Here is an 18,568-nt window from a genome sequence, read left to right on the forward strand (position 1 = left end):
ACTAGTGCAGTTGTTTGCACTTTAAACTTTGATCTCCCAACCTGTGAACGTGTCATGGATTTCTACCGGGAAGATCGGCGAGTTGATTTCAATACTAATGGCGGGTAGATCAAATTTATCACAACATTTTTTGGTCTATGTACACTAATAAACATGTGGCATTATCAAAGTTGAAGGCACAATTTGGTTCAAATTGACAGCCGTTTTGCAATAATTTTTGCCACCAACATTAAGTATAAACGTTTTCTTTATATGTCGAAGTTTTAACTGTAATTCGCAAGTTCTCCTCTTTGCGATATATCACACCCTCACTCCTTTTTTAAACAAGTTCGTAAGGATAGCTTCTTTTTATCTTTCTAGCTATTTCTTTTTTTCTGCTCGAAGTTCACGTAGCTCATGAGGTTTCGCCATCCGTTACAGAGGTTTCGTGAGTGGAATTAGGTGATGCCACGTCTATGTTGTCCCTTCTTCTCTCAGCTTGTGAATAAGTGGATTGCTGATCAGTAGATTCAGCTTAGATGTCATCAGGTTCCAGCCATGCAATTTGGTTGTCATTAACAATCCCTATGTAGTTTGAATTCTATGGCTGGACGAACGAAGTGGTTACTCATTTGGGGATAAAAAAAGGTGGCTGAAACTCTTGGTGAATTGCTTGTCGCTCTGAAGAGGACAAGTTTACACAGATCAAAGTCAGTGATTGCTGGAAATCTTACGTTCCGTCCCATCAGTTGTCCCATAGAGTTATGCTTCGCGTCTTGGAACTGTTCCGATGTTGTGTCATCCGGGCTCGCTGTAATAGTAAGCGCAAAATGACACATTCAGATTTCGACTGCGGGTTGAATAGCACGTTTCACTATTTGTACCGCTCGCTCATCCATTCCTTCTGCTCATGGATTCTAGATGGGTGAGTCTGTCGTCTTAATCCCCAGTGATTCACACCGCTGATTTAGGTCATCGCTGACAAACTCTTGACTATTGTCTGATATTAACTATTCTGGTATCTCAAATCTTGCAAAGCCTTGACTCAAATTCATTTTCACTGCTTGTGAAGTTTTTTCACGCAGTGAGGGCTTCAGTTGAACGTGATTGCGCGTCTACTATGACTCAGATATTACCTTGGTCCTTGATATAAACCCAGTCCATATGGAGTCTTTCCTAAATTTCTTCTGGCCAATTCGATACGTTATTAAATTGAGGCTAAATTATTGCTATATTTATGGCAATGCTTTTCTATTTTAACGGCCGTGCGTTGCAGAAATTAGCTTTTAAGTTCACATCAAGTTTTAGAATGATATTGAAGCCATCAGAATTGCAAGATGCGATTTCTGCTCTGAAATGTTCTTCGGAATTTCAGTGTTGTTAGTTTTTTGTGCTTTCTTTATAATTACTTGAATTATAAACTATAGATTTTGAGTTGAAACGAGCCATTTATAAACAAACAGGACGGATACTTCGAAAAAGTTGATTGGAATCAAATTTCATACAGGTAACGTAGACATGAAGACTGATTTTCAGTGAATCATTTAAGGCTATTTTTAATTTTAAATTTCTTCATTCTTAAATCATTTAATTTGTTTTCGAGGATCAAAAACTTTAAGATGGCTTTTTAACTGGGTTTAAATTGTTTTACTTTTTAACAAAAAAACTTACTGAAGACTTATTAGATTCCTTGCTCATTTTTAAGATTCAATAAATCTCACCGTTATAATATTTTTGACGAGCTGAATTCAAGATTGCGATGAACAAAAATTCATGTCAGGAATGTACTCAAAAACTGAAACGCTCCGAATGCGTGTTTGTATTATTACATAAGGACATTGACAAAAAACTGAAGCTGGGAATGTGAATACTGCATAAATTTTATCAGAGTCATTGTGTAAGTAGAAAGGTATTTCTGTTTTCAAGCTGATTCACTACTTTACCACGCATGATTGAATATGAAGTTTTCGATACAACACATTAACGGGAACGACTGGCGCAACACTCAATTTCGCCTTTCTTTTAAGTGACGATTTGCAGATAAGTATTGAAAAGGAATCTTGAAGAACTGGGGTACAATTGCATCTACAGAAATACAAAGGTGCTCTGGTAAAATCTGTTGTCATCTGGCGCTTTGTCAGTTCAAATAGTATTGTTTCATTAAAAGTATGCTGATTTAAAAGCATTTACTTGCATTGAGACATTACGGTTTCAGAGATTGCAATACAGTGGGTTTTTTAAAATAGAAAGTGAACCTGTGATGTTTGCTATTTTGTCTCTATAAACTGGCATCGTTGGAGGAATTTTTGTTGTAATGGGCATATTGAACTACTGAACCATAGACATAAGTACCTATTTCAAATCGCTACCAAGAGTGCGCTAAGTTTAATCCATTGTCACAAAAGTCTGTGAAAAATTAACATTTGCGTTGATTAATGAAAAATTCGGCATTTTTTATTAAAGAAAAAAATATCGACGATACTGTCTTAAAAATGGTACCTAAATGTAAATGGTTTTATACATTTGCACATTGTGCTCCAAATGGCCTTTATAATGTACGTTTCCAAAAGGCATGAAAAAATTTTAACTTCTATTACAAGAAAGGTTAACCTTTTCTGTATTAGAAGTTAAAATTTTTTCATGCCTTTTGGAAACGTACATTATAAAGGCCATTCGGAGCGCAATGTGCAAATGTATAAAACCATCTACATTTAGGTACCATTTTTAAGACAGTATCGTCGATTTTTTTTTCTTTAATAAAAAATGCCGAATTTTTTATTAATCAACACAAATGTTAATTTTTAGATCAATTAATAAACAAGGCTTTTTCTTCAGAAAGAAAAAATTTGAATATTGCGTCGCTATCTTAAATAATTTTCGATTATACTGAATATTTGCAAAAAAACTTATTCCCAGAAACAAACAGGTGCAATCATTCAATGCACATTTACCAACTGCATTTTTTTTGATAATATGAAGAAATTTAATGTCTCTAAAAAGAACAATAATTCATTTCCCCCTAGACAACTTGGGTTACCCCCTCTTCGACGACCTCTTGAGTCGCTGAATCCATTGTTCTCTTTGGAGCATGTCGTGTAACAGTCAAGTCAGGAGTGACGGCACATAAAAACCTGACTCCAGTCCTTAAGAAAGTTGAGACGGTTACCCGCAAATATGTAGCCATCGAAAAAACTTACAAAATCTTTATTGAAGATAAACTTTCCCGGGCCGAGGATTTTCCCCAAAAATAACGGGGAAAAGAGTGTAAAGAGTGTAAAAAAATATTTTTACACCGTTAGTGCTACCCTTAATAAGGGTGGAAAAAGTGTAATTTAAGAGTGTAAAAAAAAGATTTAACGGTGGAATAACGGTGTAATTTCTTACGATTACACTCTTCCTAATTACACCTTTAACTTATTTTTACACACTTATTTTACACCATTAAATCTTTTTTTTTACACTCTTCCACTCTTCTTCTTATAATTACACTCTTGCATTACACTTTTTCCACCCTTATTAAGGGTAGCACTAACGGTGTAAAAATATTTTTTTTACACTCTTTACACTCTTTTCCCCGTTATTTTTGGGGAAAATCCTCGGATCGTGAACCGTCTCGAAAGCACGCGGTAGTCTAATCAGATGCACTAAATGAGTCAATAAATATATTTATAGCTACAGTAGTGTCGTAAATATCTCAATTTGATTTAAAAAAATCAACTCTTGAGATTTTTCCATTATGATTTGGGTGTGTTTCCCTCCTCCTTATCTCAACCGGGCTGGGGACCGGCTACGGCGGAGTTATGAACATTCAACTATAGGAGATTTTTGAGCAAAGCACTGGCCAGAAAACCAGGCCTAAACTCTATCTCCAAAACAAAATAAAAGCAAACAATAAAATAGCTAAGAACAGTCGGAAACAATAACAAAAACATAATAAATTACAAAATATATTAAATAAAATAGTATAAACAAAGAAGTAAATTTTTAAGTAAGCAAGCTACACCAGAAAATCTTTTTTTCCTAGATTCTATATACCCTAGGGATATTCTATACCGAGTTTAGTTTGATTTGAACAACTTCCTGGCCCAATAAAAGATAACTATAGTTAAAATTCGCTAATCAAGAAATTTGCAAATTTCCGTATGAAACACTAACTTTTTTCCTAGGCAAGCTATACCAAAATTCTTTTTGTTTTACACTCTAGATACACATGGGATACTCCATACCGGGTTTGGATTGATTTGGACAACTCCTTGACCCGGCGAAAAAGACCTATTTTTAAAATTCGTTATTTGCGAAATTCGCAAATTTCCGTACGAAAAACTAACTTTTTTCCTAGGCAAGCTATAGCAAAAATTCTTTTTGCTGTAGACTCTATAAACACAGGGAAGAGATCATACCAAGTTTAGTTCGATTTGGACAACTCTATGACCCTATCAAAAAGACTTATTTTTAAAATTACTTATTTGAAATAATCAAAATTTTTCGTTCAAAGACCTAACTTTTTTCCTAGGCAAGCTATACCGAAAATTCGTTTCGTTTTACCATCTAGATACCCATGGAATACTCCATACCGAGTTTGGTTCACTTTGGACAACTCTAAGATCTAATCAAAAAGACCTATTTTTCAAAATTATTTAAAATTAACTATTCGAATTAATCGGAAATTAACGTACGAAAAACTAACTTTTTTCCTAGGCAAGCTATACCAAAAATTCTTTTTGTTTTACACTCTAGATACACATGGGATACTCCATACCGGGTTTGGATTGATTTGGACAACTCCTTGACCCGGCGAAAAAGACCTATTTTTAAAATTCGTTATTTGCGAAATTCGCAAATTTCCGTACGAAAAACTAACTTTTTTCCTAGGCAAGCTATAGCAAAAATTCTTTTTGTTTTACACTCTAGATACACATGGGATACTCCATACCGGGTTTGGATTGATTTGGACAGCTCCTTGACCCGGCGAAAAAGACCTATTTTTAAAATTCGTTATTTGAAATAATCAAAATTTTTCGTTCAAAGACCTAACTTTTTTCCTAGGCAAGCTATACCGAAAATTCTTTTTGTTTTACACTCTAGATACACATGGGATACTCCATACCGGGTTTGGATTGATTTGGACAACTCCTTGACCCGGCGAAAAAGACCTATTTTTAAAATTCCTTATTTGCGAAATTCGCAAATTTCCGTACGAAAAACTAACTTTTTTCCTAGGCAAGCTATACCAAAAATTCTTTTTGTTTTACACTCTAGATACACATGGGATACTCCATACCGGGTTTGGATTGATTTGGACAACTCCTTGACCCGGCGAAAAAGACCTATTTTTAAAATTCGTTATTTGCGAAATTCGCAAATTTCCGTACGAAAAACTAACTTTTTTCCTAGGCAAGCTATAGCAAAAATTCTTTTTGTTTTACACTCTAGATACACATGGGATACTCCATACCGGGTTTGGATTGATTTGGACAACTCCTTGACCCGGCGAAAAAGACCTATTTTTAAAATTCGTTATTTGCGAAATTCGCAAATTTCCGTACGAAAAACTAACTTTTTTCCTAGGCAAGCTATAGCAAAAATTCTTTTTGTTTTACACTCTAGATACACATGGGATACTCCATACCGGGTTTGGATTGATTTGGACAACTCCTTGACCCGGCGAAAAAGACCTATTTTTAAAATTCGTTATTTGCGAAATTCGCAAATTTCCGTACGAAAAACTAACTTTTTTCCTAGGCAAGCTATAGCAAAAATTCTTTTTGCTGTAGACTCTATAAACACAGGGAATAGATCATACCAAGTTTGGTTCGATTTGGACAACTCTATGACCCTATCAAAAAGACTTATTTTTAAAATTACTTATTTGAAATAATCACAATTTTTCGTTCAAAGACCTAACTTTTTTCCTAGGCGAGCTATACAGAAAATTCGTTTCGTTTTACCATCTAGATACCCATGGAATACTCCATACCGAGTTTGGTTCACTTTGGACAACTCTAAGACCTAATCAAAAAGACCTATTTTTCAAAATTATTTAAAATTAACTATTCGAATTAATCGGAAATTAACGTACGAAAAACTAACTTTTTTCCTAGGCAAGCTATACCAAAAATTCTTTTTGTTTTACACTCTAGATACACATGGGATACTCCATACCGGGTTTGGATTGATTTGGACAACTCCTTGACCCGGCGAAAAAGACCTATTTTTAAAATTCCTTATTTGCGAAATTCGCAAATTTCCGTACGAAAAACTAACTTTTTTCCTAGGCAAGCTATAGCAAAAATTCTTTTTGTTGTAGACTCTATAAACACAGGGAATAGATCATACCAAGTTTGGTTCGATTTGGACAACTCTATGACCCTATCAAAAAGACTTATTTTTAAAATTACTTATTTGAAATAATCGTAATTTTTCGTTCAAAAACCTAACTTTTTTCCTAGGCAAGCTATACCGAAAATTCTTTTTGTTTTACCATCTAGATACCCATGGAATACTCCATACCGAGTTTAGTTCACTTTAGACAACTCTAAGACCTAATCAAAAAGACCTATTTTTAAAATTACTTATTTGAAACAATCGCAATTTTTCGTTCAAAAACCTAACTTTTTTCCTAGGCAAGCTATAGCGAAAATTCTTTTTGTTTTACCATCTAGATACCCATGGAATACTCCATGCCGTGTTTGGTTCACTTTGGACAACTCTAAGACCTAATCAAAAAGACCTATTTTCCAAAATTAGTTAAAATTAACTATTCGAATTAATCGCAAAATTCCGTATGAAAACCCAACTTTTTTCCTAGGCAAGCTATAGCAAAAATTTTTTTTGTTCTAGACTCTAGGTACCCATGGTAAACTCCATACCCCGTTTGGTTTGATTTGGACAACTCTAAGACCTAATCAAAAAGACCTATTTTCCAAAATTATTTAAAATTAACTATTCGAATTAATCGCAAAATTCCGTATGAAAACTCAACTTTTTTCCTAGGCAAGCTATAGCAAAAATTCTTTTTGTTCTAGACTCTAGGTACCCATGGTATACTCCATACCCCGTTTGGTTTGATTTGGACAACTCTATGACGCTATCAAGAGACCTATTTTTGAAATTACTTATTTGAAATAATCGCAAATTTCCGTATGAAAAACTAACTTTTTTCCTACGCAAGCTATAGCAAAAATTCTTTTTGTTCTAGACTCTAGGTACCCATGGTATACTCCATACCCCGTTTGGTTTGATTTGGACAACTCTATGACGCTATCAAGAGACTTATTTTTGAAATTACTTATTTGAAATAATCGCAAATTTCCGTATGAAAAACTAACTTTTTTCCTACGCAAGCTATACCAAAAATTCTTTTTGTTTTACAATCTAATTACCCATGGGATACTCGATAACAAGTTTGGTTCACTTTGAACAACTCCTTGACCCGATGAAAAGACCTATTTTTAAAATTCGTTATTTGCGAAATTCGCAAATTTCCGTATGAAAAACTAACTTTTTTCCTAGGCAAGCTATACCAAAAATTCTTTTTGTTTTACAATCTAGTTACCCATGGGATACTCGATAACAAGTTTGCTTCACTTTGAACAACTCTTTGACCCGATGAAAAAGACCTATTTTTAAAATTCGTTATTTGCGAAATTCGCAAATTTCCGTATGAAAAACTAACTTTTTTCCTAGGCAAGCTATACCAAAAATTCTTTTTGTTTTACAATCTAATTACCCATGGGATACTCGATAACAAGTTTGGTTCACTTTGAACAACTCCTTGACCCGATGAAAAGGACCTATTTTTAAAATTCGTTATTTGCGAAATTCGCAAATTTCCGTATGAAAAACTAACTTTTTTCCTAGGCAAGCTATACCAAAAATTCTTTTTGTTTTACAATCTAGTTACCCATGGGATACTCGATACCAAGTTTGGCTCGAGTTGGACAACTCCTGGACCCGACGAAATAGACCTATTTTTAAAATTCAATAATTTCAAGTTATTCGAAACAATAGCAAATTTCCGTATGAAAAACTAACTTTTTCCTAGGCAAGCTATAGCAAAAATTCTTTCTGTTTTACGCTCTAGGTATACATGGAATACTTCATACCGAGTTTGGTTCACTTTGGACAACTCTAAGACCTAATCAAAAAGACCTATTTTTAAAATTACTTATTTGAATTAATCGCAAATTTCCGTATTAAAAACTAACTTTTTTCCTAGGCAAGCTATAGCAAAAATTCGTTCCGTTTTACACTTTAGGTATACATTGGATACTCCATGACGAGTTTGGTTTACTTTGGACAACTCTAAGACCTAATCAAAAAGGTCTATTTTTAAAAATACTTATTTGAATTAATCGCAATTTTCCGTATTAAAAACTAACTCTTTTCCTAGCCAAGCTATAGCAAAAATTCGTTCTGTTTTACACTCTAGGTATACATTGGATACCCCATACCAAGTTTGGTTCACTTTGGACAACTCTATGACCTAATCAAAAAGACCTATTCTTCAAAATCATTTAAAATTGAATATTCGAATTAATCGCAAACTTCCGTATGAAAAGCTAACTTTTTTCCTAGACAAGCTATAGCAAAAACTCTTTTCGTTCGAAATTTTAGGTTCACAGGGGATACTCCGTACCGAGTTTGGTACGATTTGGACAAGTCCTTGACCCAATGAAAAAGACCTATTTTTAAAATTCGTTATTTGCGAAACTCGCAAATTTCCGTATGAAAACCCAAGTTTTTTCCTAATCAAGCTATAGCAAAAATACTTTTTGTTTTAGACTCTAAGTAACCATGGTATACTCCATACCCCGTTTGGTTCGATTTGGAGAACTTCTTGGCCCAATAAAAGATAGCTATAGTTAAAATTCGCTAATCGCGAATTTCGCAAAGCTCCGTATCAAAAACTATCTTTTTTCGTAGGCAACCTATAGCAAAAATTCCTTATGTACTAGGCTTTAACTTCACGAGGGATACTCCATACCGAGTTTGATTCGATTTGAACAACTCCTGGACCCGATGAAATAGACCTATTTTTAAAATAATTATCGCAAAATTATTCTGAAATAATAGAAATTTCCGTACGAAAACCCAACTTCTTTCCTAGGCATGCTATAGCAAAAATTCTTTTTGTTTTATACTTTCATTACACTGGTGATACTCCATACCCAGTTTGGTTTGATTTGGACAAGTCTGTGACCCTATGAAAAAGACTATTTTTAAAATTACTTATTCGTAATAATCAAAGTGTTTCAAAACGCTGATGAAATATAAATCACCCAGGAAAGCAAATTTTATAAACTTTCTTTTAATTTCATCTAGTTAAAAACAAGTAAGAAAAATCTAACAGTACTAATCATGCTCAAAGTGTTTTAACACGCTGATGAAATATAAATCCCCTAAGAAAGCAAACTTTATAAGCTTGTTTTTAATTGCATCTAGTTTGAAAGCCTGGACATCAGTTGACTTTGCAACACGGTAAGCGAGAGGTTCAAAAGAGTCTGAATTCCTGGCGAAATCCGTTGACCTCAGATCAACTACAAATTTTTCAACAATTTCGTACAGCTGGCATGGAATACTCCATACCGAGTTTGGTTCACTTTGGACAACTCTAAGACCTAATCAAAAAGACCTATTTTTCAAAATTATTTAAAATTAACTATTCGAATTAATCGGAAATTAACGTACGAAAAACTAACTTTTTTCCTAGGCAAGCTATACCAAAAATTCTTTTTGTTTTACACTCTAGATACACATGGGATACTCCATACCGGGTTTGGATTGATTTGGACAACTCCTTGACCCGGCGAAAAAGGCCTATTTTTAAAATTCTTTATTTGCGAAATTCGCAAATTTCCGTACGAAAAACTAACTTTTTTCCTAGGCAAGCTATAGCAAAAATTCTTTTTGTTGTAGACTCTATAAACACAGGGAATAGATCATACCAAGTTTGGTTCGATTTGGACAACTCTATGACCCTATCAAAAAGACTTATTTTTAAAATTACTTATTTGAAATAATCGTAATTTTTCGTTCAAAAACCTAACTTTTTTCCTAGGCAAGCTATACCGAAAATTCTTTTTGTTTTACCATCTAGATACCCATGGAATACTCCATACCGAGTTTAGTTCACTTTAGACAACTCTAAGACCTAATCAAAAAGACCTATTTTTAAAATTACTTATTTGAAACAATCGCAATTTTTCGTTCAAAAACCTAACTTTTTTCCTAGGCAAGCTATAGCGAAAATTCTTTTTGTTTTACCATCTAGATACCCATGGAATACTCCATGCCGTGTTTGGTTCACTTTGGACAACTCTAAGACCTAATCAAAAAGACCTATTTTCCAAAATTAGTTAAAATTAACTATTCGAATTAATCGCAAAATTCCGTATGAAAACCCAACTTTTTTCCTAGGCAAGCTATAGCAAAAATTTTTTTTGTTCTAGACTCTAGGTACCCATGGTAAACTCCATACCCCGTTTGGTTTGATTTGGACAACTCTAAGACCTAATCAAAAAGACCTATTTTCCAAAATTATTTAAAATTAACTATTCGAATTAATCGCAAAATTCCGTATGAAAACTCAACTTTTTTCCTAGGCAAGCTATAGTAAAAATTCTTTTTGTTCTAGACTCTAGGTACCCATGGTATACTCCATACCCCGTTTGGTTTGATTTGGACAACTCTATGACGCTATCAAGAGACTTATTTTTGAAATTACTTATTTGAAATAATCGCAAATTTCCGTATGAAAAACTAACTTTTTTCCTACGCAAGCTATAGCAAAAATTCTTTTTGTTCTAGACTCTAGGTACCCTTGGTATACTCCATACCCCGTTTGGTTTGATTTGGACAACTCTATGACGCTATCAAGAGACTTATTTTTGAAATTACTTATTTGAAATAATCGCAAATTTCCGTATGAAAAACTAACTTTTTTCCTACGCAAGCTATACCAAAAATTCTTTTTGTTTTACAATCTAATTACCCATGGGATACTCGATAACAAGTTTGGTTCACTTTGAACAACTCCTTGACCCGATGAAAAGACCTATTTTTAAAATTCGTTATTTGCGAAATTCGCAAATTTCCGTATGAAAAACTAACTTTTTTCCTAGGCAAGCTATACCAAAAATTCTTTTTGTTTTACAATCTAGTTACCCATGGGATACTCGATAACAAGTTTGCTTCACTTTGAACAACTCTTTGACCCGATGAAAAAGACCTATTTTTAAAATTCGTTATTTGCGAAATTCGCAAATTTCCGTATGAAAAACTAACTTTTTTCCTAGGCAAGCTATACCAAAAATTCTTTTTGTTTTACAATCTAATTACCCATGGGATACTCGATAACAAGTTTGGTTCACTTTGAACAACTCCTTGACCCGATGAAAAGGACCTATTTTTAAAATTCGTTATTTGCGAAATTCGCAAATTTCCGTATGAAAAACTAACTTTTTTCCTAGGCAAGCTATTCCAAAAATTCTTTTTGTTTTACAATCTAGTTACCCATGGGATACTCGATACCAAGTTTGGCTCGAGTTGGACAACTCCTGGACCCGACGAAATAGACCTATTTTTAAAATTCAATAATTTCAAGTTATTCGAAACAATAGCAAATTTCCGTATGAAAAACTAACTTTTTCCTAGGCAAGCTATAGCAAAAAATCTTTCTGTTTTACGCTTTAGGTATACATGGAATACTTCATACCGAGTTTGGTTCACTTTGGACAACTCTAAGACCTAATCAAAAAGACCTATTTTTAAAATTACTTATTTGAATTAATCGCAAATTTCCGTATTAAAAACTAACTTTTTTCCTAGGCAAGCTATAGCAAAAATTCGTTCCGTTTTACACTTTAGGTATACATTGGATACTCCATGACGAGTTTGGTTTACTTTGGACAACTCTAAGACCTAATCAAAAAGGTCTATTTTTAAAAATACTTATTTGAATTAATCGCAAATTTCCGTATTAAAAACTAACTCTTTTCCTAGCCAAGCTATAGCAAAAATTCGTTCTGTTTTACACTCTAGGTATACATTGGATACCCCATACCAAGTTTGGTTCACTTTGGACAACTCTATGACCTAATCAAAAAGACCTATTCTTCAAAATCATTTAAAATTGAATATTCGAATTAATCGCAAACTTCCGTATGAAAAGCTAACTTTTTTCCTAGACAAGCTATAGCAAAAACTCTTTTCGTTCGAAATTCTAGGTTCACAGGGGATACTCCGTACCGAGTTTGGTACGATTTGGACAAGTCCTTGACCCAATGAAAAAGACCTATTTTTAAAATTCGTTATTTGCGAAACTCGCAAATTTCCGTATGAAAACCCAAGTTTTTTCCTAATCAAGCTATAGCAAAAATACTTTTTGTTTTAGACTCTAAAATACCATGGTATACTCCATACCCCGTTTGGTTCGATTTGGAGAACTTCTTGGCCCAATAAAAGATAGCTATAGTTAAAATTCGCTAATCGCGAAATTCGCAAAACTCCGTATCAAAAACTATCTTTTTTCGTAGGCAACCTATAGCAAAAATTCCTTATGTACTAGGCTTTAACTTCACGAGGGATACTCCATACCGAGTTTGATTCGATTTGAACAACTCCTGGACCCGATGAAATAGACCTATTTTTAAAATAATTATCGCAAAATTATTCTGAAATAATAGAAATTTCCGTACGAAAACCCAACTTCTTTCCTAGGCATGCTATAGCAAAAATTCTTTTTGTTTTATACTTTCATTACACTGGTGATACTCCATACCCAGTTTGGTTTGATTTGGACAAGTCTGTGACCCTATGAAAAAGACTATTTTTAAAATTACTTATTCGTAATAATCAAAGTGTTTCAAAACGCTGATGAAATATAAATCACCCAGGAAAGCAAATTTTATAAACTTTCTTTTAATTTCATCTAGTTAAAAACAAGTAAGAAAAATCTAACAGTACTAATCATGCTCAAAGTGTTTTAACACGCTGATGAAATATAAATCCCGTAAGAAAGCAAACTTTATAAGCTTGTTTTTAATTGCATCTAGTTTGAAAGCCTGGACATCAGTTGACTTTGCAACACGGTAAGCGAGAGGTTCAAAAGAGTCTGAATTCCTGGCGAAATCGGTTGACCTCAGATCAACTACAAATTTTTCAACAATTTCGTACAGCTGTACAAAACACTGCAACTCCGAATCTTGCTCTTTGAAAAGCAAAATCTGGCCAACTATGGTCTCACCGTTCACATCGATAGCAACAAAACTGTTGGCGTTTGATCTTGTATAATTCTGACTATCAAGATAAAAGCGCCCTCGATACCTACAGAACAAACGGGCTTCAGGAAACTTTTTTTAGGTTTCATAAAAAAAGTTGTTTCTTTCTAAGCACAAATCCTCCGTGATACCAGTTGGTCTCCTCCTCAGATTTTCAATATACGCTTTTAGATGGTCATCTTTCACTTCGAAGCTTTCAAGTTGTCGGTTTCGTATATAACGACTAACGATCAAACTGCAGGTATTGACACTCCCCGTCAGAGTTTTAATCAGATGATTGTTGGCATTTTCAAACATCGTAGCTGAAGTAGTCCATAACGGGCCAAATGTTTTGCACTGCCAGGCCAGGTGTCGCAGCAAATGGAAGTTGATAGAGTCAAATTTTTTTAGAGGATAACGAAACGACATGTTATAGCAGAAAGCCTCCAGAAGATGTCCACATAAGTTTGCATTTGAGGTATTCTCGTACAATGATCGCAGTGAAAACACCAGGTAGTTGAGATTTTGCATGTTCGCATCATGTGCAGCAGAACTCTCAGAAAACTTTTGAAAAATTAAGGGTGAAAAATAGAGCAAGAAAGTTTTCAATTCATTTGCTTTGAAGTGATCAATTGAATTGAGAGACCTAATTGACCTTTTGAACTCGTTGGGAAGAACTACTTGGCAAGTTGCATTGTCGATTGCGCTTAGTTCCGTCAAACTTAGTTGCTCGGCAAAAAATTTTATGACGTCACTGGCCACACCTTTAAGGCACTGATGCATCGTGTCTACTGGACACGTCAAGGGAAGATTTGGGATGATGTCAAACAGTTTAGAGCGTCCTTTAACGCCTAGTGTGTCCACCTCTGGGTCTTTCTCCTTCCTCGACTTTCTTTCCTCGACACTTCCGCTTTCAGCCTGCATAACAAGAATATGATGCTCAGCAGGGTTCCGCATTGAGAAGGATTTACTGTTTGGATAAGAGTGAGTTCCTGGAAATCTTTGAAACCCTCGCATGGTACAAAGACCGCAGCCGTAATAACCATTGAATTTTTTCATATTCAAAACATCATGCCTGCACACAAGGTCTACCACGAGAAAAATTGTTGTAAAACTGATTTCGTATAGTCTCCCCTTGTAACAAATATTCTGGGGTTTCGCAAGTTCAGATCTGTAGTGTTCAAATATAGGGTCCCAGAAAACTTTTCCTTTTCCGTACCACAATGAGCAAAGAAAGATGTTGTCAAATGAAGCTCTTAATTTTGGCGGCAGATCAGCAAGAGCAACCCAAACAGGGTAGGCTGAGCAATCACTCGACTTTCGAACTTCAACTCCATCTATGTTTAAAATTAGTTTCACGTTGATTGTCCCGTCATCGAAAAGACTTGTTAGCTTCAGATCCGTTTCGGTTTCTGGGTTAGCGTAATCTATAATTTCGTTGATGTACTTTTCTACTTTCTCCTTTAGTTTTTCTGCAAAGTTAAGAAAAATAACTTCTCCGCTGGCATTTTTTTCTGTGTCCTTTACGTAGAGATCCGTTAATTTCTTGGTTTCATTTTTTATAAAATTGGGAGTAGGCACATTGTCATGGGGATGAATAATTTTTTGCCATTTCAGCAAATCGAACAGAGCTTCGTCGGGTAGACAATGTCGAGCAGCAACTGCAAATAAACCCATTGACGCATTATGAACAGTTACATTCGAGTTACAAGTTAAGGGATTCGAAGAAAACTGGAAACTTCTTTCTGCCACATCAGTGCCATCACTGTCATCAAGATCATCTTCGTCATAATCATTGGAGGTCACCTCAGATTCTTCTCCAATTGGGAGGTCAAATTCAGGTTCGGGTTCAAAAGAGGCTTCGGTTTCAAGGTAATCGTCAGCAGAACATTGCGAACTCACTTGTGTATCTGTTTCCTCAGTTTCAACTTCCGAAGAGCGAGTGGCATCTATCTGGTGTATGAAGGTTCTGATTTCGCGACTGGAACCTTCTAAGATTCTTCTTTTGACCCGCCTTTTCCGTTGATTTCTAAATTTTCTCTTTGCCGAAAGTTCACAATCAGTCGGTGTACCAATGCTAGACTGACTTGCAGTGTAGTTGGAACTACTCTCACCAGATCCTAAGATTGCACTTGTGGTACTTGACGAAAATGTCAGCTGAGTGGGGAGATCAGGACTTTGGAATCGAGGAGTCGTTGGTTCTAAATTTTCTCGGTTTAGCGGCACGTGCTTTTCCTTATGTGGGCACCTACATTTAAGACTACCGTCTTTGAAGTAGTTTGATCCGTAACTCACAGTTATTTCTTCACCAAGCCCTATGGAGTCTATTACTTGAAGAAATACGCACTTGTTGTGGGGGAGAAAAGAACTTGTGTATCCTAAGAAAAACTTCGTATTAGGCGAACAAGAGTGATTTGCAAAACGAATGGGGCCAAGCAGTACTACTTCATCCTGCTCACGCTCGCCACGCATTACTGACAAATCGGACATCTCATTTTGCAGTTCAAGAGGAACAGTTTCAATTGGGCCCACAGGAAAAGGTCTAAGGGGTTGCAATGAAGGTTTTAATACCTTTCCCGTATTGTTGAAGAGGCCATAGCCACCATAGTTGTCGGGCAAGATTTTAAAACCTGATGCAATACAAAGCTCATATAGTTCTTTTAGCGAAAAATAAACCTTTGAAAGCTGTTTGTCGAATTTCATGCGGCTCTCGAACTGTTCGAAGCTGTTCAGGGGCAGCATCATTTGAGGACAGACATTAAAATTGGTTAAAACTTGACGCACAACTTGTCCATCCGCAATCACTAAATCTTCGCATGTAATCATATCACTTGAAAAACTTAATCAGTGGTTACGTTATGCCCGTCATAGAGATAATTTCGAAAAACTATTTAAACAAGTTCTTTTATGGAAACGTAATCATTGTTTTAATAAACTGTTTAATTCAGGATCAATAGACAATACAAACTTTCTCACGCTGGCAAAACAGCGAATGTTTAAATAAAGTAAACAAACTGGATCTAAGAAAGTTACAGAAAGTTAAATCAAGTTCACAAAACATAACCGACTAACGTCGGGAGACTATATAAGTAAGTTACGAAAGGTTAGTTCAAGTTCACTAAACATAACCGACTAACGTCGGGAAAATTGCTCTCGAACAACTAGTGGGAGCTCTAATCAGTTACAAATTGCAGCCTGATCATTAGAGGTTAGTAAAAACCGCTATTAAGATTTAAAGTGAAAAATTATTTTCAATTTTGGCGCACTTATCATTTGACTTTCAGCACTAAATTGCCGCCAATTGAAATTAGGAACTTGAAATTTTGAATGAGAGAAATTATGATCACTTAAAACGCAGAATGTCAAGGGCGTAAAAGTCACTCAAAAAATCAAAATGTTCAGACAAAATTTTTGCATAGAGACCAACGCGTTTACAATAATTGCTACAAAGTTCGTTCGAGATCAATTAAAAATAAAACAGCACTCCTTAATGGAAAATGACATTTTCAGGCAGAATGCTCGCAATTCAGGCAGAATCCTCACTCATTTTCTTCTACATTGGAATGTCGGCCTCGGCAATCCTTGCCGTATTGATTTGCCGATTTTCTGGCTTTCTCAAAAGCGAGCCCAGGAGTGTCAGGGTACTTCTGTTGCACAACCTCTGAAAGCAAGAAGACAATCTCTTATTAACTTCTATGCCGATTACCTGTCTTGAAGTGCTGGTTTTTGCAGTTTAAAATTTTAACACGCAAGAGGGATCTTTTTAAAATGCCAATAACGCGCAAGAGGGTTTTTGAAAATGCTAATGGAAAGGAAGGCTTCATGTCTAATTTTAAAAACATACTCGTAAACTTGTCGAGAATTTCACTGGGAGCTTCAAGTCTACGATCAGCCTCGTGTCTTTTTGGTGCCAGAATGTAATCTCCACGCTCATTTTCCGGAAACAGCTTCTCAAACAATGCTCTACCCAGCTTTCCGACATCTGAGCCAGCGTGAATCGTCATAAGGTCTTCACCGTTGTGCATGACTGCTGTGATACCTGCGCTCCGCGAAGGATAGTCATCGATACTTTGGAACCCATGAATATCCAAGAGGCGAGTTTCTTTCAATTGGGTAGCCTAAACATTTACAGGTAACAAACTCTGTGAAATTTATTCACAAGAACTTAAGCCTCTATGATGCTTGAGAATTTCAGATCTTTTGAAAAGGCTAGCAAGTAGGTTCATTTCACAAAAAGTAGAAAAACTTAATGAGCGATGGGGTACCTTAGCGTCAATTCTTGCGCATATGTTTGCCCGTCTTTTTTCGTCCGCTTTCTTCAGCTCCTCAAATGCTTTCATCCAACTATTCATCTCAACAACATGCTCATCTAGATATTCCTGGAGAAGACGGCAATTTGGCCCACAATCGACTGCGTTGTCCGCAATGGTTGGAAGTGTGCTTGAGCTGGTGGTCGCAGAAGTAGAAGGTTGAGAAAGAACGGGCTCAGGCTAAAAAAGCGCAAATATTTCAAAGCACAGCAACGACATTTATCAGTTTGCCCTTCTACCGTTAACCAGTCTCATAGTTTTCGACAATTTCAAAGAGGCCTTTAACAATCTCTAAGATGCCAATTGTAATTAGTTAAAAAAGTCACATTTTACCGTAGTGTTCTTTTTCTTTGCTGAAATGACTGGCTGAGATAACGCAGAATTGGAGGCTTTTGACTTTTCGACGCCTGCTGGTTTACCAAGAGAGACTACGGTACTGTTCATCACGGGTGCACGTCCTCGACACAAGAAATTAACCTCATCGACAACAGGTGCCTTAGGATTCGCCAGCACTGTTTTTCGCAATTCAGACGGCCGTTTACCTGCATCTAGCTCCTGCTGATAGTTGTTCATGAGTTCTTCAACTTTTTTCATGTTTCCTTTTGCCAACAAACGACAGGGCACATTTCCATCTTTGAATCGCAGGTCAAAACTATCACCTTCGATTAGACTTAGCATTTCAGATGGCTTAGTCTTGGGTGGCCATTTAAAGCTGCTTACAGTAATCAAAATCAGCTCTTTAGTGTCAACGAAGAGCCACGCCGTGTTATTTGTTAAAATACTGGATCGGATACTGTCCTCTCTTTCGGCCTCCGAATCAAATAGGTTGCAGCTTTTCTTGCGATCAGTTCTCAACGGTGGTTTCATTTTCAACGATCTAAAAACTTTTCAATTATTTTACTACGTTCGATTGTTTTTGCAACGAAATAGAGAAACCAAAAATTTCAAAATGTTTAGAATCAATCTAAATTTTAACGTTTTAACCACCAGTTTGAAGAATAAACGAACAATGAGTCAAGT

At 35.6% G+C, this 18,568-nt stretch overlaps 1 protein-coding gene across 2 annotated transcripts in view; it reads left to right on the forward strand.

Annotated features, from left to right (window-relative positions):
* The window catches only part of LOC142337800 (uncharacterized), a 118,629-nt gene that overhangs the window by 72,548 nt on the left and 27,513 nt on the right, over positions 1-18,568 (forward strand). The gene's annotated exons all lie outside the window — the stretch shown is intronic.

The sequence above is a fragment of the Convolutriloba macropyga genome, chromosome 4, assembly GCF_964194025.1.
Source record: "Convolutriloba macropyga chromosome 4, txConMacr16.3, whole genome shotgun sequence".
NCBI classification, from domain to species: Eukaryota; Metazoa; Xenacoelomorpha; order Acoela; family Convolutidae; genus Convolutriloba; species Convolutriloba macropyga.